Source organism: Bombus vancouverensis, chromosome 2 (genome assembly GCF_051014615.1).
Source record: "Bombus vancouverensis nearcticus chromosome 2, iyBomVanc1_principal, whole genome shotgun sequence".
NCBI classification, from domain to species: domain Eukaryota; kingdom Metazoa; phylum Arthropoda; class Insecta; order Hymenoptera; family Apidae; genus Bombus; species Bombus vancouverensis.
Window position 1 is genome coordinate 18,798,476 of NC_134912.1, and position 24,755 is coordinate 18,823,230.

Genomic DNA, 24,755 nt, shown 5'->3' on the forward strand with positions numbered 1-24,755 from the left:
GTTTTACGCGTTATATGAATTCTGTACATTTTTGTAGCTTTAAACGAAACGCAGAAACATCCGCAGTATAATAACGCTATCATTCAAGTGTCTTAATTTTCTTTCGTTTCCTCGAAAGAGAACTACTTCTGGAATACAAAGACTAACATCTCTGGTAATGGCAAACATTTAACCAGTTAAACACCTAATTACCTTTTTATGTACCTAACCTGCCATATTTTTACTATACGCTGCCTACATACATATATACAGCCGCAAAGTCTATCAGCATTAAACCTTCTTCATAGCGCTCCGACATATCCCATAAACATCAAATGCCACATTAAAACCTTCTTATACTAAATAGGTACATAAAACTCAAAACCTCACCTACCAATCTTTTACATCCTATATACCTTCGTATCTTCGTGCCTCGCTTCAACCCGAACAACCGATCGCTCAAGAAACAGAGTACCATTCGAGGGCAGTTTTACGCGAAGTAATCGACTCGATAACCTCGCAACGTTCCTGGCGAGGCGTAAAAAAGAGGAGGGATGGTCGTAAAGAACGAGAAGCTCTCGTTGGAATTTCCAATTTTCCCTTATCGTTGCTTCGCGGTGCGACTTTTACTCGTTCCGAGAAATCCGTCCTCCGACGACCTCCCGCGTCGACCTCGATCGTCCTCTGTGGCATCGTGGTAACGTCGCCATTCTGGGGACGTCGCGCGCGTTACACGTAAAAAGAACCGGCCTCGGCTTTAATCTCGTCGATTCGAGGAGCAGCTGGGGATGTACGGGTGCGGGTGCAAAAGGTGCATGCAGCGGCTTGTATACACGATCCTGTACACGAGCGTTTGCGCGGAGGTAAAGAGGCTCGACAGACAGCGGCGTGCCGCTACGTTCTTCGCGATACACGCATCGAGCAGGTTCATAATCACCTGGCCATGCACATACATATCGAGCGACGCGAGTTAGGCCGTTTCTCTCTGGTTTATAGCTAGTTTCGTGTAACCACCAGGGGCGGTGTAAACGTGGTTGGTGCGCCTGGCTGCGGTAGAGGGACTGTCGGGAGAGGATCCACGACGTGTATTCACGGCTGCGAGAGTGCACCGTCGTTCTTACAGCCTGGAATATATTATGTGCACTGTATATCGCTGGCACAATGCCTTCTGTATGGTATAATGCGCGTACGCGATAGAATCGGCGAGCTTACGCGCGCTATATTCAGTGTCATACGGATATAGCGTATTGTTAGTGTAACGCAGGCCGGATCGCTAGGGATGGGATCAAGTTCAACGTGTACTCGCAAATCTAAGTCAATTGCAGGAACCAAATTCTGGTCCATGACTTATGCGGCTAGGTGCAACGACGAAGTGGTGAACTATCGAGCGATCGCTGCCGATTAGTTTTACTTTCTATCGATCGTTCAGCCTCAGTACACGAAATTGGAACGTCTATTCAGATTTAACACGCCAACTCGTTTATAAATTTACGAATTTACACGAATATTCACGGTTCTCATAAAAGATTCTGATATATTTCATAAACTTTTGAAACACAAACGACTTGCACGTTATTCACTGTTCTCCCAATGCTATTTGATCCCATTGCTAGAGCTCGCGGGCAGGTTTCCGTCCCGGCGCAACCGAGCTCGCTATTTTTTTCACGAACGTTGAATGACGATACCGGCGGTGTATTTTAGAAGCATCGTTTTAACCCAGCGACGTATAACGTAACACCTTCGCGCTCGGTGAATCCTCTTGGAGCAAGGCGGATCTAAACGAGCGGCCGGGCTATTTCTAGACCCTACATTTTCACGCAAAATGTGTGCAACGTGCGACTAGCGATGCGCGCGGGGGATCGTTAAATATTCTGAAATAGAACGAATCGAAAGAATAAGGCAGCCCGTATCCGTTGCTCGCGGAATATTCTCGACTCGACGTAGCTTTGGCTATCGATATAGCGTCTTGAATTTCGAAAAGTCTATGGTTCCAATGATTATACGTACAGTAGACATCGCGATGGGTTGGTAAGAAACGTTACATGTTTGTTAGGCGTGAAATTTCGTGTCGATTAGCGTTAGAAAGCAAAGGATAGAATTAAATGGGAAGGAAATGGTAGAAACGTGGAGTTTCTCGTTTTGAGAGTGCTAGTGAACTCGTTTGTAGCATATAAGAAATGAATTGATTTAAAGTTATCGAAGAATGAAATTTTTTACATTATGTGTTTTAATCTATTTTCTTCGTTGTTGATTTTCCGGTTGACAAGATGTTCAACAGGTGGCAATGATTGCAACATCTGTTCTTAAGTTATTTGTGACAAAGCGATATTTCAAATAACGAGGCAAACGTTAGTAGCTTTTAGAGCTATAATAGTACGAGCGAAATGATTTTTCCTATCATTTAACTATTTCCTAATTATTTCCTAATCTAAGATTCTCCCTCTAAGCCTCTGAGGTCGTTTAAACGGTCAACGCTGGAAAAGTCCATACCTGTCAGATAATAAACGACGTAAATGTGAAAATTAACAGAAACTTTTATTGTTATCACTCGCGTCGTTTCTATATCTCGATCTATGGAATACAATCTAGCACGAGGTAACCGTCGAAAATCTCACAACCTGTGTTTCAACTGAAAGCGACGAAACGCATTGTGGAAGGGACGTGTTGGCCGTGTACAAGCATTTATTTAAATATATTGGTTACATCGCGGACGAAAGGCTTACAGAAACGTGCCAGTACGGAACGTCACAGGAAGCGGGTCGTTAATCTGCGGCTACGATCTCATTTCCACTAATTGGCTGATAGGGACGCTCGATACGGACGATACCGGGCTACGTACGCGGGCGCACGTGTGCAACCGCCACAAAGGTTCCAACAGAGGGAAAGGCTGCGGAAAAAAGGACGAGTAAGAGGTGCACTTACGTACGCGCGCGTGCTGTACGAGATTTTCAGAGAGCGAAAGAGAGCCCTCCTCTCTCGTTATATTCCTCCTTCTACTCTTCGTGTTCCTGCTTCCCTTCGTCATTCTATTCTCTCAGTCCCTTGATCGTGCAAATTTCCTCGAATCGCCGTTCTATCGTTTCTCTTTTTTCCCCCTCTTGTCGCCAATGCCGCTTTTCATCCGACAGTTTCAACCCCCGCGCGCGCGATATTGCTCGAACGTGGAACACTGATACGCGAAGATGGGAATTGCAAGTCGAAGTCGAAGAGTGCGACGAGAGGACACGATGCACGAAGGCACTACGTGGATGCAGGAAGAAGCAATTAATTTGAGACGTTTGATGTTTTGAACTCGAGTTCTGCTATCTCTGTTTCGCTTTGCTCGTACTAATCAGGGCTCCTAATTACGGATAGGTTCGGTTCGTTGATAAATTGGAGCTTTCACAAGACGAGAGAAGGTCTTGTTTCTGAATATGCCAATTATCTAGGAAATCGGAAAATCTCGCAAGGACCATTGGGATTTTTGCTACGATGGAATATCAAGTGGAATGGTGTGGTAGAAGGGGAGAATTTCTGCTTTATGAAAGATTAGTTTCCTAGAATATTCGTTGTACAATAGCTAATACGAGTTATTATCAAGGGCTATATGTAAGTCTTATTGACATTTGGAAGTTTTCAAAGTCTTATTGGCAGGTGGAAGAGATAGCACTTATTCTAAAAGTTTACTTAAGTCTCCTAGTTTAGCCTATCTTATTCTAGTTTATCTGTAGTTTAAATCTTTCTAATAAAACAGGGACGATTAAAGAAAGCTGGAGACAGTTCCAGCTTTTTATTTAGCGCTGACGCCCGAACACAAAAGAAGCTAGACTTCTATACATCCACTTTTCTTCCATTACCTCCGTTTCTTCTTCCCTCATCTTTGTATCTCTCCCTTATTTCCCTCGCCCATTTCCGCCTGTTTTCCCTTCCTTGGTCCATTGCCTTTCACGCGACTTGTTCCTGTTCCCTTCCACCCTCGAATCCCGACGATCTACTGGTAGATTCGCACCGTGAAAGCCCGTGGGATGAAAGGAGAAGGAGCAAGAGGGAAACAGTTAGCGAAACAGAGAGGGAAGGCGACAAGGGAACACAAAAGGCGAGGCAAAGAGAGAGAGAGAGAGTCTCTCAGTCAGTGACGAGGACGTCCTTAAAGGATAATAAGCTCGTGCGACGTTAATAGCTGCCGCACAAGAACTCTCCGCTGAAAGGAGACGTGTCTACGGACGAGTGGATTTTGAACGTCCCTCTGCTAGATTTTGAAGAACGTCCCTCGAAACGGGAGTCAAGCCTGAAGAGACTGATTGTTAAACAGTGGGGTTGGACGACGTGACAAGTTCCGAAAGGGACAGCTAGTCATACAAATTCAACTAATCATTCCTGGTCATTGTTTCACGCCAGATCGACACCTGACGAACACGTGCAGGCACAATGCATACGAGCAATCAAGCTCCGATTCATCTGCGTACCCTAGCATCTGGTGCAATAGCACGAGGAAAATTTAGATTATCTTTGTATATCATATGGCATAGCATAGAAATGATAGAGAAATTGATTCTTAAATTGATTGATTTGTAAAAGTACGACGACTAAAAAATATATTTCAAACTATATAGATATTTGTAATAATTGTTACATATTTTGTCGTAGAATTAATTTTTGCCTCAATATGTTCTCTTAAATGTTACTTATTGAAGGTGGTAAACTTGCGCATGTGTATTAGATAGAACTCGTACGATTTCCCGGTCGATTTCCCGGTCGATTTCCCGGTCGATTTCCCGTATTGGAAATTCCCGCGTTTCCCTGAAGAAATTTCGCAAGTCGCAGTAAAATCGTAGAGAGACGTGACGATCTGGTTTCGCTGTAGCCAAATTGCCAATTACCGTTAATTGAACGTAATAAAGCAGTGAAATCTTAATCGGCTACGTATTCCCCTGGCATCGTGGCCAGGTGTCACCGATTTGTAAGATAACAAGGAAGAACGCGTGTGCCGCATATTTTTCTCACAGCCAACCACTAGCAACCGACCAAAGTTGACTGACTAGTCAAGCCGATTTCTCGGCTCTCGGCCGATCGATCAGTCGTTCTCGTTCACACGCCGCAATTTTCCTCGCACGTCGCCTTTTTCTCACCTCGTGAAAGGTTAATATATAATCACAGCCGTTTTACCGGTGACTTTTAACTGTACCATGACCAATCACCATACAGGAATTTCTGGTATCAGCGCAGAACTCAGGAACCGCAATTTGTCCCCATTATTTCATACTCGATTCTTCTTGAAATGATTCAAGATCTTGCCGTGTGTTTCCAGCTTCTTGTTCGCTCTTCAAGACTAAAGATAGGCATTTTAGATGAAAAATAAAAATAGGTATTCGGGGATATGTCATCATTGACAATCTCGAAGTCGTTTCGAAGGAACGAAAGAAACGACGATTTATCAATACGAAAAATCCACGCTGTCGAGATAACATTAACAATAGCGGCCGTCTTCCTACGACGGTTTCTTCTAAATACGCGCTGCTGTTATTTTTGCACTGGTATTTGTCATAATTATACGGTCACGAGTTAAGAGTGACTAACAGTTTCTCAAGAGAGAAAAAGGTCGGGTTCGATCGTCGCTACAGTACCACACTGGCATGCTGCGTTTGTTCAAGTAGAGTACTATTAATTAACAGACGCCGTTTGGTGCTGATGGAGATTCATGCGAACCCGAGAGAAAAGTGTAGCGAATATTGGATTGAATAAATCGTTAGTTTTTCAGAGAGCGATCATCGCTCCTGTTTCGTGCACGCCTGTTTAGAACAAATAAGTATCGCGGCTTAAAAATCTTTTAGCGCGTTGCTTCGCTCGCACTTGTTAGAGATTTATTTCTTACAGGTGCCGAGTGAACGTTTAATTTCCACTGTTCACCGAGTGAATCAATTTACGCGTCGTTACTTTTTACGGTAGAGAAATGGGAGAGATTTTGTTTCATCTATAGCCTCTTGGATCCTCGAACTCATTTAGGAGATCAATTAGGAGATGATTCGATCCGGATAGTAGGAAACTCGTTTCTTGTAAATAGGTGCAAATTAGGATCGAAATGCTGTTTAAAATAGCACAGTAAACTAACTTTCCTTTCTTGAAAAGAAAACCTGTAATTCTTTTCCTCTAATTGCTTCAAGTATTAGATGAAATAACACGTTCCTACGTATACCTACGTTAGCGAATTCTTTCAAGTGCTATACTCGTTCAATAACGATTTTTACAAGCGGAACGAGCGGTTCCGACGAAATTTATTTTTTACGAAATTCAATTATCGCCTGGTTCATTCCGATTTTGGTTGGCGTAATTCGAAGCTGTTTTCATTCAAACGGTGGAAAATGCAGGCACAATGTCGACCAAATGAACGTTGTTCCTCTCATTTCGCACGCTGATTTCCTCTTTTCATGGAATTATTTTCTGATAATCCATAGTGACAATAGCACGTGTCGCAACAGAAATAAAATGCTTGGCTTGCATCCTCGGTTTCTATATGTCTCAATTCAGCTCCATTTGACGGACTATTACCCAGGAAGGCTATCATTTTCCATGTTATAAAGAGCTGTCATTCGAAAAACAACATACAACTTACGGAAATTATGGCAATTTTTCAAATTGGATTGCTTCATATCGATCGCCATCGATACCTAAGTGGAAAGTGATTCTGCATTTATTGCGTACGATACGACTACAAGTCCTTGGTGTAACAGAGCTACGTTGAAAGGTAGTAAAGGTTTTAAGTGAATCGCGGGTTTTTACGTATTTATGGAAGATTTAAATATGCAAGAGTGTACAGAATAAATATGATACGATATTAACAAAGTATATACATCAATTACTCGAGGTATATTTAGCAGAAGAAACAGATCTTTGCTTTCCTTAACTCTGTTCCGTAGTCAAGTTACAAGTAATTCACACGTCACGTTAAAGATTTAATGCGGTGAATGGAAAAGTCGAGTTAATGTGTGAACATCCTGAACGTAATACGTTTAGTTAGTAGCGAGGATTCTCGTGTTTTCGATCTAAAAATGATCCAGTTAATACCGTGACACCGTGTTTGTTCGGATTTCTATTAGAATAATCTGTATATCTTGGCATTTACATCGACAAACCGATTTAACCTAAATACGTATGATAGCAAGCATAATGATGTAAGAAAGAAACGTAACTCCGCGGATGCTGCACCGACAATTCGATAAACGTTTGAAAGATTGATTGTTTCTTTTGTAATCAATTATTGATTAGGTTGACGAACGCGTTATTAACTGTCTGTTTGATGAAGTAACAAAAATGTGATTATGCGTTTTGATCGTGTTACTGCAAGAACGCAACAACCTATTAAGAATCGCCTTTCATGAAAATCTGTCGAGTAAAGTTTAATCTCTGCGTGTAAAATATAATCGGAGTCGAAGAATTTGATAGTATCCGAAACACTATTAACGCGTTTTGCTTCGTGTTTGTAATTTCCTGTGGTCGGGTTCGCGCGATGTAAATCAGCGGGAAAACTCCGTAGGGCGAAGGGCCGAGGCAAAGGTTCCTGGGACGTGTTGTCGAGATACAAGTCGACAGCGTAATTTGATTATACAATGGCAAAGGACAGCCGTAGACAAGCATAATTAGATTTTTCAGTAAACCAATTTACTTCAGCTGCAGATTAGTATTGTGTATAAGTGTTCCGGGTCACGGAAATTGTCGCGCGTTCCTCGAAGAAATTTCGCGTCCCGCGTCACTCCGCAGCCAGAAACGGCTCTCGATGTCCGAGTTCCGGCAATCTCTTGAAATCGTGGCGGCGAACTAAACCGGAGTAAATTGAATAGCTCGAGAAATTGCTTAATGCACCGCTGAAAAACGTGATCGATTAAAACGCATACATTGTTAGTTGCCTTTGTACAGCGCGCGCCGTAGTAACGAGAAATTTTGCGATTAATCAGAGTCATATAACATCGAGGCTTTTCTACTTCACTCTGACGAGTGTACTCATCTTCCTCGATATTTCACTCTCCGTCCCTTTGGGTAAAAACGCGAAATACGTCAAATAAGATCTTAATCAACGTAATTCCTATTCGTAGTAAAAATTCTGAATTTGTGGCATAGGAAAATCGACAAATTTTTTGGGCCTCGAGAATATTAATCGTCGAATAAAATTCTCGAGGTCCTAGAAATACACGTAGTTCCGTTATATACAGGGTGGTTGGTAACTGGTGGTACAAGCGGAAAGGGGGTGATTCTACGCGAAAAAAGAAATCGAAAATATAGAATAAAAATTTTCTTTTTTATTTTTTTTTAAATCTACAGTGAGATCCGTTATAACGAGACGTGATAAAGAGCACGCGTACCGAGCGAAAATTCAAAGTCGATTTTCTCGAAAACAAAGCCTCGAACGAAAAATTTTTATTCTATATTTTCGACTTCCTTTTTCGCGTGGAATCACCCCCTTTCCGCTTGTACCACCAGTTACCAGCCATCCTGTATATAACGTTTCTAAATTTTTAACGTATAGCGTAATTTTAACGAAATGTCAATTGTAAGCAAAACCGAAGCATCTGAGAGTCTTCCCACAAATCCTGCTTTTTCGAACGATGAAATTCAACACATTCACCCAGTCTATTGGTATTCCTTTCCCTGTTTCGCAAAAACACTTCGAAAGCGTTTTTCGAGAGGACGAAGAAAAAAAGAGGATCGTTCGTAGACAACGATAAGGCAGATAAACATGATTACTATGTCCGGAGCGTAAGCTAAACAGAGGTCGATTTTTGCGAGCTTCCCGTAAAATAGAAATGGCGCTGTAAGGCGTCCGGATTGTTTCGAGGCCCAGGACTTCGATGTCGATAGTCTGGTGACGCGAGGCGTCTTGAGCGGACGGCCGCGTTTCAATTTGCCGATTTCCAAAGCTCCGGCGGATCGAGTTGCTTGATCTCTGGAAAATTGGATACGTGATGGGACTTCCCGGGATTCACTGGGAAGTTTACGAGCGATCCTTGAATCTTTACTGCTCGCTACGAAGCGGTTCGCCCTGCACCTCGAGCGCCATTCTTCTTCCTTCTTACGGAGAATAGACGAGAACAGGAGAGTAAAGGAGAGCATAATCAATCGAGGAATGTTCCTCGATCTCCTCGGTTGAGAATTGCGTCTGCATTTTGACGGCGTTACGCTATGGCGGTGGTATCAGTTTGTTTCTTCAACGCCATCCAGGTAAATGTTTTTCGGTAAATGAAACGACGCCTCGTAAATCGAGTATCAAAACCGAAAAAGAGATTTATGTTGCGATAAATTTGCGAAATTGTTTCGGCTATTTAGGGATTGACAATCCTACGGGATCCTAGGAGTACGATTCTACAGTGACTACCAAAAATACTTCCACATCGTTGTATTTCTTATGACGTTTAAATTTAAGTATACACCGATTAAATACAGAGCAAAATATATTATATTCTGTTTTCGCATGATTCCCAAAATTCGATAATACGAAAGTAAAACAAGAAAAAACACGTTATTGAAAATTAAGGGTATTACGAATCATATATCGTGTATATTTATTTGATAAATAAAAATGAACGACTCGAGAGGTGGGAAGCATTCGCAAGCAACGAAAACAGAACTGAAAAGCAAAACGACAATGCCATCTGTTTCATTCTTCGTTTCTCCCTTTCCCTGGCAACACCTTATCCTCTGTCTGTATCAAACCGCTGTAAACAAATTTCACCTAAACTCACAGTCACGAACGATCTCTTCCGAGAATCGCTCTATCGTTACGCCTTTCTTCGATTTCCAAGACGTGTAGCGAGGAAAACCAACCCCTCGAAGGACAAATCAACAAACTCTGATCGCATCTCTCAGCCAAAAACCTGAAAATCTAGTTGGGGCCTTATAGCTCGACTCCACATCCAATCTCATTCGCAACCAAATTTTACGATCGTTCTGTCAGGAATCGGCACGTTGCGCCGCTCCACGAAACGCCGCGTTGCGCCGGTATGCAATTTCAGACTAATCTCCTAGCGCGTTTTCGAAACGCGTTTCATCCCGTCTAATCAGATTAGTCCGGTTTACCACCAGTGGCTACGTGTGCGTGTACGTGTGCTCCCTTTTGAACAGTTTCATCGTGTGGCTGGGCCAGAGGATATGCGTTGCTACGATGAAATTGGACGAAGATTATTAATTGCCTCTGGTGTACCTGTTTCTTCGGAGCTCTGCGAATATTTAGCTTCTTCGAGTGTTACACGGGCCTGGGTTAGACGAGACGGAACGTCCTTAATGACCGTGGCTGCGCACACATAGCTGCGTTCTTGCACGTTGGATCGCATCGGTCTCGTATTCGGGTCATCTAGTTGGCCGCTTTCTCGCTCGAGCAGCCAGCTAAGGTTCCAGAGAAGGTGTATCGCCGCTATCTTTGCCTCGTTATTCTCTTCTTCTCTTTATCCCTTCGCTTCGTCTCTGTTCCGACTACGTCCATCCTTTGTCTGCTCGCTTGGAGAACCAGAAAACGTTCTCTTGTTCTCTCCTTCTGTTCCGTTTAGTCGGTTGGCTCGTCCTCTCTCGCTCCATCTCTATTCCTCATCGCGAGATTTATTCGCGACCCTGCCGAGCGGATATCTACGAGCAAAGGAAGTCCTTTATTTCTGCGGCACGACGAGTCGAGCGCGCACGTGAATGCGGCTTTAACGTCCTGAGGGGACGCGGTTGTGTTCCCGCGGACATGAATGCGCGCAACATAAACCGGCGGCCAGCTTTCTTTCGTCGCTCTGGGCTTTCCTTCATTTTTATGGCTCCGTTATAATTGTGTAACAGGTTCCGTTCGATTATTATTCTTCTCGATGCGGAACTGTAGCCAACAAGATTCCTTAAATAGCGAAACAAATTGACAATTGTCTCGATCTCTATTTGCATAATGTGAAATGTAATTATCCTGTTCTACAAACATTTCATTATTCAAGTATTTTTATGTTTCTGTTAGTTGAGACGTGGGAAGCTCTACCGCTTCAGATTGCTATTGAGCGCAAGCAGTTCCTTTAACAATGTGACTTTCTTTGACGCCGGAACCCGGTGCAATTTATTCAAAGTTGTGCCAAACGAATTGCTATGAAACAAAGAAACCATTCCGTTTCTCTTCAACGGCGAGTATTGTACGCATGAATGCGAATTTATGCTACTGCCAGACACATTTATATACACCGATGCAAACGCCTCGCGAAGGCCACTGTCACCTCTTCGTTGCCGACTTTGAGGATCATCTTTTGCCTTTGTCTTCTTTTTCTTTAATCCGCTGCGAACTTCAGACATACTAATTTTAAGGTTATTGCCACCTTTCAAGTTGTAGTTTAAAAGGCCGAAAACTTGCCGAGGAAAGAATGCTCGTTTTAAGAATGTTCCCTTTGCGACGAACTGGTTTGTGTTAAAAGGGCGAAGTTGAAACGATTCGCCCATATGATTGAAAAACTTAAATACGTTTTCGAAACGAATTCTTCAGTACGGAATTCTTTACTCCTTTCATTCGTGAAATTTCCTTTCCCTAAGATTACCTTTCCTCGGGGAAATTTGCTTGAGAATCACGGTTTGGAGAATGGTCCGATTTTGCGGACGTCCAACTTGAAATGTTAATACTGTACGAAGCAATCGAATAGGCATAGTAGATGGGTGGTTTGCGTGTGATACGTCGAATATTTTTCAAATAGAACTCTAATCGCGCATAATTCGTTTAAACGGTAGGTACTTAATCAAAGTATGTAATTTCCGTATTATTCGATGCACTTTCTCAACGACTAACTACATTCGTTGTAGGATTTATACGAATGATCGATTTTAGAATTCTGACATTTTTGTAATAAAGCTATTACGGTTCCTTTTGAACAATAATTTATGCATTAAAAAATTACGTAGCTGGATAATAACAGCACTAGGATCGCTAGCGAAATATCAATCTATGGCTTTAATTAAAAATTCGGTGCATATTTTAAAAGAACACGAACACGGTGAATGCAGGTCAATCGCTTAATTATGAAAAGCTACGCATATACATGTAGTATAATTTTAAATATAGTCCTTAATTAAATTTACTGAAAATTAGCATACAATCGCATATTAGAACAAAAATTAATTAGAATGATATGGAATTTTCTAGTGCGGATTTTTTAATTAAAAATCAACTCGTAGTAATTTTCATCGAACGTATAAGAGAAATGCATCACTGGAGCTTCGCACTTAAACTTTCATGGAAAGTACAAGAATTCTACCGGAACATTGCCGGTTGGTGCAAGAACGTTGATGAATACACACTTTTAACCGCTTCTAACCATAACAACGTATGTACTGCCACGAGGCTACGAAGGTAAACGATTTACCTGAAATGCCTTCCGTGCATGGTCTTCGATATTACAATATTGCCATGGCACGCAACGATGTTCGCGTTTCAAAATCGTTCGTGAAATCATTTATTCACGCGGTTTCTTGCTCGTGTAAATTAGTCGCAGTTCATGGTCATGCACTCGGCTGTATAGTCTCGTAAAGGACGGATGATTAAACTTCGGTGAAAAATAACGGTGTGGAATGAAATTAAAATATGCGAGACGTTCTCGTTTTATACGTCGGGTATAAAACAAAACTGGGTACGTATTATTAAATTTATCGCTGGACGAATTAATTTGCGAGCCGTGTTCCTCTGCTAAATCCTATTTTGTTTTGTAACTACACTGTTGTTACAAATGCAAATGGCTGGTTCGAAATGCGTATGCAAAATTTATAATTTAGAGACGTAAAAGCTTGTACTTACTCAGCGAATAAATCGTTGTTGTTATTTTCGCTAATGAATTATTGATGGAAATGTTAAATTATAAACATAAGAGCTTTCCCTCTTTGCTATATTTTGTATTTTGTGTGTGTTTTATTTATTGCCTACATATTTAAATAAAATAAGTTCGTATAATATTCTGAATTTATAAAGAATTTTGCATTTATCGAACGTGCAATGTATCGTAAAGTAATCTTTTCATATAGATTCAAATCGTTCCAACAAAGAGAAACTTGTTGTTAAATAGATTTGGATTGTCATCGCGGTAATCGTACAATGCACGATGAAATTTTATTTTATTAAAAAATGTATTAACGAAAAGGTAATCGTGAATAGTGTCTCCTACTTCTCAAAACGCCTAAAACGTATAACTAAAATACAGTAGCTCGTAAAATATCGCTTCGAATAGGTACTCTTATGAATAACTCTACGCACGTATATAATAAAGCGAAGAGATTTAAAGAAATTGAAAATCGTTCTGCACAATTTTGTAATTTTGCCTCGGCATATCGCCACAATCACACGTGACTTTCCACAATGTACATTATTGAAAATTATTTCAAGTGGTTACGAAATTGCAAGGAAATTCATGGACCGATCGATAACCTTGTGCCGCGGATTGGAAAAGAAAAATGGGGAAAACAATCTGGTTGGGCAAAGATGGACACGTGTACGTTTTAAATTGTGCCAGTAACGTGTCCGGCGGAATTAATGAACTAACTAGCGAGCACAATGGATGGCAGAATGCAGAGTATTTGCCCGCTTATGATGCTAATGCTGCCTCTTTACTTTGCATGACAATTACCTTGCCTAACTCTAGGCTCCCCATGGGGGTAGTATACTGCTCGTTCTATATCATGGCCCGCCTACGCTTCTGCTCTGACTACAGTTCTTGCCCTCAAACCCTCGCGTATCCTTGCCGTATTAAGCATTAAAGTAAATATGTACACAGCAAATTTTGTTCTTCTAATTGTCACCATGAATATACACTCTTCGCGAAACGAAAAGACTATTCTGACATTCCTGAATGTTTCTTCATTTTTATATACTGTTTGACAATTTCTTTTTGTCTAATTTAGTTTTTAATTGGCATCAGCTCTTGGATCATCAGTGATGGTCTTGGTTTAATTTCGTCCTATTTTTGTGTCAATTAATGCTAAGTACGATTGACGATTAGAGATATTACTTTGGTACTTTACGAGTTAATGGCATCGATGGTTCGACATGAACAGATGTTACTTTTGATCAATGGCGAAGGAACGAAATACTATTCGCATGTAACATCGAATATAATATGGCAATCTTCGAACGAGCGAAATCTTGTAGGGAAAACAGGTTAAAAGGTGGAAGAAAAATTATAGAGGAACGAAATGATGCCACAACTTGCACGAGAACAATGCTTCATTTTAAAGATCTCTTAATTTGTGACCTAAGTGAGATGCAATTTATTGCGAATAAAATGAAATTAAATTGCTCGTAAAGTCTGTAGAATTTTATGAGCATTTATTAATTAAGAATGTAATTACGCTTGCGACGTAAGAAAGTCGACTTATGTAAAGATCGCCTTTTGTCTGGGTTCTGCATGAGAGGTAGGCTACGCGGGATGTCAAGATTTACTCCTTTTATACGTGTGATTTTTATTTCCGTCTGACGTTATTATTAATTCCTGAACCGTGTAATTATAGAAAGAAGAAATGTGCAATATCACTAGCGGCGAGATTCACCTTCTCGGCGCATGTATTTACATAGAATTATTAAGAAAATACCAAAAAAAAGAGCCGTAAATTGAAGAGAAACAAAAGATATTTTTTTAAATGTTAAATAACAGAGCTTAAAGCGTAATAACGATATAGATTGCTTCGAAAAGTAGTCAAGAACGTAATGTAATATATGAGTCGTTCTTTGATCAAAAATTAGTTTAGACACGGTGTTGAAAATCGATAGAAAAATGAAATTCAGTTAGGTAAAATTTAATCTTTGCGATTGTGGACGTAATAGAATGTACTTGAAATACAAGTATAACGATGTATTAAGAAATGGACATATATAAATATTACAAGGTACCTAACGATCTACGTGCAGAGTTAATCTCATCTTTCTCATTTAACAGGTTAACTAATATTACATCCCTAATTCGATCGATTTCTTTTCTCACCCTAGATAAATCCGCCAACTTTTTTAAAATATAATCATTTCTCACCATGAGACGAGTATCGTTCCACAAATCTACCAACTATAATAGAATATTTCCCGTACGAAACGGTTTCCATTTAATAAAAAGTTAATTCATCCTGATCGACGACGAGAAACTTGGCGAAAGTTTCACGATTTGCTCAACGATTACCAATTGGGAAAGTGATTCGTAAAATCCGCCAGGGACTTGAACAAACGCGTGGCGAAAGATTCGAAAAGTTGCAAAGCGGCTTACACGTCGTACCGGAACTAATTGCGAACGACCGTCGGTACACGGCAAGGAAAGAGAAAGAAAGGTAAAAAGGAAGAGAAAGAGAGAGAGAGAGAGCAGATGGCGTCTGAAAGGAACTGGGTCGTTAGCCCGAGTTTAATGATGCTGAAGGACGAGGGACCCGAAGTATCCTGCGAAGGACGAACGTCGACCGTTCTTTTATTCCTTCGAACGAACCAATGGACGAACGAATGACCTCCGAGCGAATCGATAATTCGGCCCGATATATCCCGACCAGGGTGGAAAGAAAAAGAGAAAAGGGGGGTAGGAAAAGACGGAGAAAGAGGGAATGGAAGACAGAGAAGAGAGGCAAAGTCAAGGAGGATCGTCGGCGTACGAGCACGGGCGAGCAAAACCGACGACGAGAGAATTCGATATCGGTCGATCGTTAAACTTGACTAGAGTTATCGAACCAACAAGATGGGGGAGGAAGAGGATATGAAGGGGTAGGAGAATGGGAGTGCTGCTACTCTCGGTGATTCGATCGATGAATATAATTCGTGATTCGACGTTTTGCTCGTTTCATGGTCGTGATCTTCGAGATTAAACCAGTGTTCGCGAATAGAGAGCGCGAGATGGTTTTTAATATCGACGATCGTGTGTTCGATGATGCTGGCGTGTTTCACGTTCAAACTTTCGTGGTCGCGTGGAGAAGAAGACCTTTCTTTTTGTCAACGCCCCGAGCGTCGAATTCCCTCTTTTTTTTTTTTTTTTTTACATGGTGAAATTATAAAAGCTGGTCGTATCGGGAAGATGGCGAATTGGATACGGTCGCCCATTCGAGAGGGTAATTGATGGACTCGATACTCGGGGCGATTCGCGGCTTTAAAGCGCCGAGTGTAAGGACTGAACGCGTGTCGCTGGCTTAAGCCGATGATCAGATCGAACGCATCGATCGATGTAACCTTGCTGTCGTTTCGTGTAATGGATCTGTTCGACTTCGTTGCAGGACGATCGAATCGCGATTTATCTCATCAAGATATTTCTGTGTACTAGAATTTCTGTTTCGTATCCCCATTATTAACACGATTAGATCAAACCTTGAAACGTTCGAACTTTAAACGTATGTAAAATAGAAGATGTATTTAAGACTCTGTATGCTGTTTAGGCTATTCATATTTCCTATACTATACACCTATACTTCTTAAATGTTATATTTTACATTCTAGAAACGTTCTTATTGCTCCTATTATGAACATACAATGGATTTCACCTAGAACTTAACCTCGTTTCAGAAGAAAATTATTGGTCTTTGTAGAACGGAAGTATGGATCAATTAATAAATAGCGTAATACTATATTTGAAAGTGTATCGACGTATACCGTGATATTATTGGAGAATTTATTAATTACAAATTATCGTCGTGTTAGTAATTTCCTATACTATATACTTTAGATATTTCTTTTCTCTTCGTTATCTAGAGCAACATCTTTCGCTCGGTACTTTTTCACCCTTTGTCGGTTCTCTTTATTCTATCCAGGTCTTCCCGACCAGAAACCATGAACGACTTCCTTTCTCTTGATCTTTCTGCTTTATCCAATTTAGAAGTTCGAATGTGCCACGAAACTTCTGAAAATTTCCTGTTAAATATTGAACTATTCGGTGAATTTGTTGAATCACTCAGAGACTTGCCTCGAATACGTAAAACTGCACAGTTCCTGGCGGTTACGTTCGAAGGTGAGTTCCTTTGCCACTTGACACGGATACAACAAGCTTCGAAATGAAGGCAAATTTGCTACGTTGCTGGCATAAAGATTTTCGAAAATTCCCCTAGCTTTCTTTCATGCATATTAAAATACCCATTTGAAACTTTCGCGATGAGAAAATCGCGGAGAAAGTAACACTTTAAGTATCCGAATTACACGGCTATGTGTTTCTCTGTTAAATTGATGAGAATAACAGCGAAACTACGATGGAATATTGGTGGCGATAAATCTACAATTTCAAAACAAGCTCGGGGGCACTTCGATATGAAAATTCTTCGTTTATTATCATTGATGCTCTTACGTTGCTACATAGCCGGTGTTTGCTCACACGCAGGCCCGATTTATGGTTTCTCTCAAGGTTTTTCGATGAGATTACGCACGCTTTGGTGAAAGGTTTCGTAATCGATAACACGTTTGCGCCGTATACTTGGCATCATTGTCCTTTCCGCGTATAAGCAACTTTTAAATCAATTTATTAGAAACTAAAGCGATGTTAATTTAAAACGATCAATTTACTTTCTAGCCAGTTTAATTTCAGCCCTAAATACGCAAAACACAGAATTCCAATAACAGTTTTACAAACGATAGATACCAGTATTTCCCTTCTTCGACCACAAATTAACTCGCTTTGTATTCCATTCACACCACGTAGACAGCATAGAATAATTATCCCACCCTAAGCACGCAATTCTCGCACGCTTCACCAACCTAAATAATTTCATCCGACAGAGGAACGAAAAGAACCTCGTATTCGATCGTATTCTCTGATTCTCCGTGGCAAATTTCTGCACCGTAATGACCAATTTAATTTACCGCGCACGTTACCATCGCGCGATCAGCATACGTTGTAGCCCGATGCATGTTCCCTTTTCTATTCGGCCACGAATCGATTTGTCTCGTATCTGTCCAGTGGCACGTTAGATCTGGCTAATTAGGAATAACGAACGCGAATCCGGTTAACGGTTTGGTTCGCACTTACGCGCCACCACGCTCTTTACGATCGAGTCGCTCTTTCTCTAATTGTTTAACATCGTGCCACGCCGCCAACGAGCCTCGCATAAGTCGAATAAGTCGCGTTATTCGCACGAGTCTCTCGCACCATCTCTTCTACGTGCCCCTAGCCTCTTTGGTTTTCCTTTTCTCCTCTCTCAATACCATGTGCCATTCGTTGGATCCTCGAACGCGACACGTCGTGCATCTTGAATGGTAATTTTCGCGTGAGAAATAATCGCGCGCCCTTTCACCAGATGCTTTCGTGCAAAAGTACTAAACCCTTTCGATCGGCTGGAGAGCACAGGGGTTGAAATGAATTTCCAGCGATGTTTGATGCGGTTGGAATATAGTATGTCGAAGAATGCGTGCCGCATTTGTGGTGTGTGACGTTTAAAGAGGTTTAGTGGAATCTACTTATTACGGTGGGTCGTATAATTATTTCCCTTGTATGAGTCATTTATTGTTCGAGCACAATGGTGCGGTGTCTGCCCCGCCCAAGTTTGTCGCGCGAAATACCTTCGTCTAATGCCTTTAATGGCGTTTAATGACTTCTAGAAAAATGATTTTCGTAGATTTGTATTTTTTCGTTAATTTTTATGGAGAGGTTTCAACAAGCTTGAACGTTCTTGACTTGTATTAACGAAATCGTTCGAGGTATAAAAAATATCGGTATTATCACGTACGCTTGATTCTATCTAATTGATTAATATCACTATCCATAAGAAGTCTCAAGTAAATCTTGTTAATTCAAATTAGTCGACCTTTTACCCACGCAATCTAAATTACGTGTCAGATATACCTAAATAAATGTCCATATTTGACAATTCTCCTGAGGCTTCTTGTTACGAGGATAAAAACAGTTCAACGAAAAACTTATTTCACGCATATGGTAGCGTTCCGCTAGAAGACTGTCAGAGACCAATGGAACAATGTTGATACGGAAAAAAGTGGGAACTCTTGCGAAGGGAAAAGCAAACGGGGACGTGATTTTCCGAGTATTGTCAGAGACACCAGATACGAGCGAATGATATGGAAAGAAATCTTTTTTGTCTGCTATTAACTTACAATACCTACATTGCGAAGAAACTCTTAAACCTACTAAATAGACATTTTTTATTTTCATGAATTAATTAGGGATACTCGATGTTGTTCCAAATCCTTTATTACATCTTCATAAATATTTAATTACGAGATTATTGATAATTCAGTACATTACTGTATGTGTGCTGAAAGCACGATTAGTTGTCATTACGAGATCGCTATGATAATTGACTTAAGATCTTCCCACGGTACTGTATGTCTACTCGGTAGCAATGCCGTGTCATTGTTACGCTTCGCAGTCTAGGGGAATTAATTATTTTATGGAACGTCATAGTTTTCGGGTCACATACATAGCAGACGGGTACATGGAAGCGAACGCGACTCCATTGTTCCCCGGTGGCCTCCCGATTCCAATTTGATCTTGTTTTCAACAATGAATGAAAACAACGCCGCAAACCGACGTAATTTCATCCGTTGATAACGGTTCTATTAAAACGAGCATCTTCTAATTACCGCACTGTACGCTGTGTAAATAAAGCCCGAAAGTACCGGGGTTGTATCATAAATAAAGAAAATTGTCTGGCGTTGCTTTCAGGAAACTGCAACCTCCAAAGTTGAAGTACCAAGAACAGGAAAATTACTTGGTTGGTAATTACGATTGTTCGAAACGGGCCGGTTGTCACGGGCTTCTTTTTAATTGCGTTTCAATTAAAGTCGACGGAAGTCGTTTTTTCACGCTCTTTCGAGATTTTCAGGAAATTTTACGTTTTAATTCCGCAATAGTCGGAATGGTTAAAATAACCGATTCATAATTTTTCATAATAGATCTCTGTAGAGATTCATAACGGTGTATTTTCGAGAATTAGTGCAACTTTTTATCGTTATCTTTCTCCGCGTTTCAATATACGGATTCGTATAGAATGCGATAGATACAGTGACGTTAAAAAACTACGAAGGTAACGAAAGAATTTCAATCTTGAGCATGTGAAAGCAAGTAAACTATCATTTGCTTCCTACATGCTTGAAATACCTACCACGCAACGTCTCTCACATGTTTGTCGTACCTTCGGTTGCATTTTTCTTCATGCAAGTTTTATGCTATAGTTGTTAGTAATTCTAATGTTAAACGACGATAAATTACAAGATTATTGGCAAGAATGGCTCTTGTAATGTAAATTTTCTAACGATGTTCACTTAGAATACGCTATGCAACGTTTTTCTCACGCTATGATAACGATATTCTACTATACATAGAATGGAGAACAGCGTTAAGTTTCTGAAGTTCTAAAGTTTGACTTTGATAACAGCGATCTAACTAGAAGAAACTCCGAAGTGCTTAACACGTTTGTTAGGTACGAGTTTAAGGAACCTGTTTAAGAGGATTAAACTTAGTTTTAGAAGCGAACTATGTACGTCGGCTGGTTATCCTAAATGTCAATGTACGGAACTATCCTATTTTACTTTACAATTTTCCCTACTTTAATTTATCCTGCTCTCCGACTTGTGAAATGTACCTTTACTCGGTGGATTTAACCAACGATAAGCTAATGACGTTGATGACTTCCAAGAGAGGTAATACGGGTAAATGAGTATTTTATATTCTGACAAATTTCGCAGAAGCAACTTAACCATGTTTCTTCGGAGTAACGAACGTACGGGTTGACTTGACGAGAGTAAAAGTTGACTGACAACTTACAGAGATTGATCATTCCGAGGTGAAAAGGTTGACTCGGAGGTACCAAGGTTGAAAACAACTTGGTTGACTAATCGCATAGATAAGAGATTACCAACTAAAGCATAGAATACCGATTTTTATCTTCTTCCATACCAAATAGTTCCCATTCGTTTCGTCTTCGTTGACAACAACTTTGCTGCTATTGTTCATATTCAAATTGACATCGTGAGAGATACTAATTACGCATAAATTATTTTTAGCTAGCAGAAATTTCGAAATGGAAACGCGTTACTTTGTTAAATTTTTTGATCATTAGATTCGCAAATTTTTCGTGGCCGTAAAATACAACGAAAAGAGAGAACACGAATGAGAATAATCCACGTCATTAATTATGAAATATTGATTTTTGGGGTTTCGAAATCCCACGAAACTTCGTCTATTGTAACATATAAAGAAAAAACGAAATAACGAAAGATACCTAAACAGGAACTGAATTTCTGCAATTTCGTAGAATTTGTAAAACCTCGACGATCGTAAAACACAAAAAGAAAAGATACAGCAAAAAGATAAGCAACGAAAATCGAAAATAACAACCAAGTTCTATCTCTGAATTTTCGAACTTTCGCCGCAATTTACATTCCTGTCTTTTCTTCTCGCCCACGTGTCGGCGAACTTCCCGTCACGGAGTCACCAGCACCATTCGTCACCCGTGTTGAAAGAATTCTCCGCGTTCTAGGTTTCAGTCCGCCCATTGTCGCGAAACTGGCTGACTGCAACGTTTCTAGTCGCATAGTTTTACGGCCGCATACCGCAACCTAAGTACGTATGATTCGTCGCGAACGCTCAGTCCCGGGTATTATGTAAGGTTCCTCGTAATATCTCGCATAGGCACGGTTCACCTTGAACCGTGCACGCTTCTAAGGGTTTAAGGGTCAAACGCTTCTTCTCCGCCGAAGAATAAGAGCCGTGCCCTCTTTGGTTACGATTCAAGGACCCGTCCGACGACCAGATTGCCGATCCATTTTCTTTCATTACGATCCTTTCATTATGATCCATTTCGCGTCGTTACGTTGTACCCTTTTTATTTTTCTTTTCTTTTATTTTCGTTTGACGAACAAAGGGCGGGAAGTTGAGAATTACCGCGAGATTTGTTGCAGGGATCTTAACCCCTTGGTCGTCTCTGTTGCTTCTTAGTCAAGTTATCGCTTCGGGGGCAGGCGGGGGATTATCTCGAGGAGACTAGTCGTTGAGCAAGAAAGACGTAAATCCTGATAAATTTTATTGGAATTAATTGACGGTATTGTTGTACCTGAACTGATAGTCGTGTGCACGTTTCGATCGGCGGAGAACGTATTAACAAGTTGGCTCTCGTTGTTAGTGGCACTGACTGTGTTTATGAAGTCTGTCGGTTTGATAAATCGCTAATGGTAAAATCGAAGTGTTACAAGTGTTTCGTTGAAACGTAAGTAGTTAGAATATCCCTTGTGCAAGGTGGATTAATCGTGCGAACAATTCTACTCGAAAATATTAAATGTACCGCGATGAAATTTTATTCATGATTTTCTTCAATAATAGCTTTTGAATTGTGTTAGAAGAACAAAAATCCTTGGTATCTGCTTTGATACCTAGTTTCATTTCCTCTACGATCGCACATTAAAATTGACAATCGATGTTTTTGTAAAGGAATAGGAGCAAAATAAAGCGACTTGAAAGCGTAAAAAAGAAACAAAAAAATTGGGCAATATCGAAACGTTACAAGGATCATTACATATATAACGTGCTACAGAACATGAAAAGCTCAAATATACGGTGCACAATCTGAGACTTTTAAATCGTATACTGGAACAACATTTTGTGCCTGCAGCGATAGGATCGAGCGTGCGGCGCGATATTAAAACTGACAATGGAACAAAACGATGTATGCTGTAGATCGCGTTTCGATTCGGTCGCAATGACTAAGTGACTCGTACGTGTTAATTTATCGCGCGATCTACATCCAGGCTTTTATAGCGCGGCCTTCGTGCATCGATTAATCCCAACTTCGGAAAGTAACACTGGACAATGAACAGGTATTTGTGAGTTTATTTGCATCGAATGAGAGAACACTTAGAAACAGGCGACTGATAACATCGATAACAATTTACCTGCGAATAACATTCTGAAGCGTTAATTATTTCTATTCTACGAACGTTTATCTTCTTACAACTGGTATAAATAGCATAGTATATAGCATATGGTAGTATAATAAAAGAACGTAACGTTACAAGTGTTCGACACGTATAGTACAAGGAAATAAATAAAGAAATCATGCGATTTTATTTTGTAATTTTAATTTGTATTTTCTGATTTTTGTATTCTACAAACATTTCAATACATTAATTGGTTATCAATTATTTGCATCATATATAAAATCTCTTTATCATGTAAATGAATGTGTATTTGTGCAAGTTCGCATTTTCGTGAATACAATTAAAGAAATAAAACATACAGAGACATGTCCCTCCTATTATATATTTATCCTTCAAGGAATCCCACAATTGGTAGTACAAATTTTGCAACATCTGTAAAATCTTTAAATATTGAAATTTTTATGAAATTGTCTTATTGTTAGCGCAAAGTTTGCATCGTATTGAGTTTGCATTTTGAGATTTCAATACAAGTATTAAACAAGCTTCTTTCTTTAATCCGTTTCGTTAGTCGAAACAACGTCAGTCACTTACATTTGTTAATTTGGAAAAATAAGTACCAAGCAACGTTGATATTCTCTTAATCGTGTTTCTCAATTATGATAAGCTTAACTTAAGCTGATAAAGCTTCGTTGTTTTTGACATATTATAGCATGACTGTTTTATTCTCACGTTTCCTTCAATTTTATCATCGAAATAGAAGAACGATGTTGCGGATAGTCTTTCATCAAAGTGACTATCGAATTTGTTGGCGGGTGATATTGATTTCGGCGATACGCTTGTATGTTTTCTATCGATTCTACGTTCGTTTCGTATACGTTGTTATCGGTCCCTTAAACAAACCCTAACGAGCTGAATTGCGATATTTGTTATACATTTGCACAAACAGGAAGTAAAATGGAGACCGTGGCCGAATGCTAATACTAGTTATACCGATATAGGTACTGACAGTTGAATTTTCGATTATCAATATTATCAATATGTACGTTCTGGTATTAATCATATTTCTGATATTCTTGTTTATATTTCAAATTTTCTACAATTATATTTTATTTCTAGTGCTTCTTATTAATTATTTTTATTTATAATTTACATATTATTTCTCTAAATTTTATAATTATTAAATTAAATTAAGTATTAAATACTTTATTTTTATTAATAATACTTAATCAACAAAGTAACCCACGCGGAATATTTCATAATCTGGGATTAATTACGTAACTTTGATCTCTAGTACTCGAAATCGCTTACCAAGGTTCACAATACATCTTTGAATCTCTTACGCTGCGAAGAGAACAAGGTCATACCTCAGAAGTTCGATCCGAGTCAATCTAAATCGAGCAACTGGAGCAACGAATTTATATTCCGGAAACCGTGTTACCGACCTCTGATCACGATCCTCGATCGCAGAGCTGTTAACAACCTCGATGAACTCGAGAACAAAAGCTACGTCTGTCTTTCTCTCTCTCTCTCTCTCTCTCTCTCTCTCTCTAAGATTTCGAGTAAGCGGAGCTCATATAAATGAATAACATCGAACTGCAGGATCGTGCGATGATCCGCGTACACTAGCGTGTGTGCATTGTTCCTGAGAGCCGGGCCAGGGATCAGGAATGAAACGATCAAACGAACGTTGGTTTCACTTCCATATTCATACGATAATAATTTCCTCTCGTATCGACGACTGTCGCCATTGTTGATTCTCTGGATCGACCCTGCCGATTCAATGAAATTTCAGTAAAAGCACGCAATTCTTGTTTATCAATATCGTCGATCGTAAGTATTTGTGTACGTTACTACGTTAATTTGAATCGAATACTCTGCACTGTTTCTGTTTTCTTAATTAGTTTATTATAAATCAGTTAACTCACTCGTATCGTATGTGTCTTATATGTAAAGTACTGTAGCGTCGTAAATATAATAATTAGTTTATCAA

General features: G+C 40.0%; 1 protein-coding gene across 3 annotated transcripts in view; it reads left to right on the forward strand.

Moving 5' to 3' along the window:
- Fhos (Formin homology 2 domain containing) overlaps positions 1–24,755 on the forward strand; it is a 245,288-nt gene that overhangs the window by 22,171 nt on the left and 198,362 nt on the right. The window lies entirely within an intron of this gene.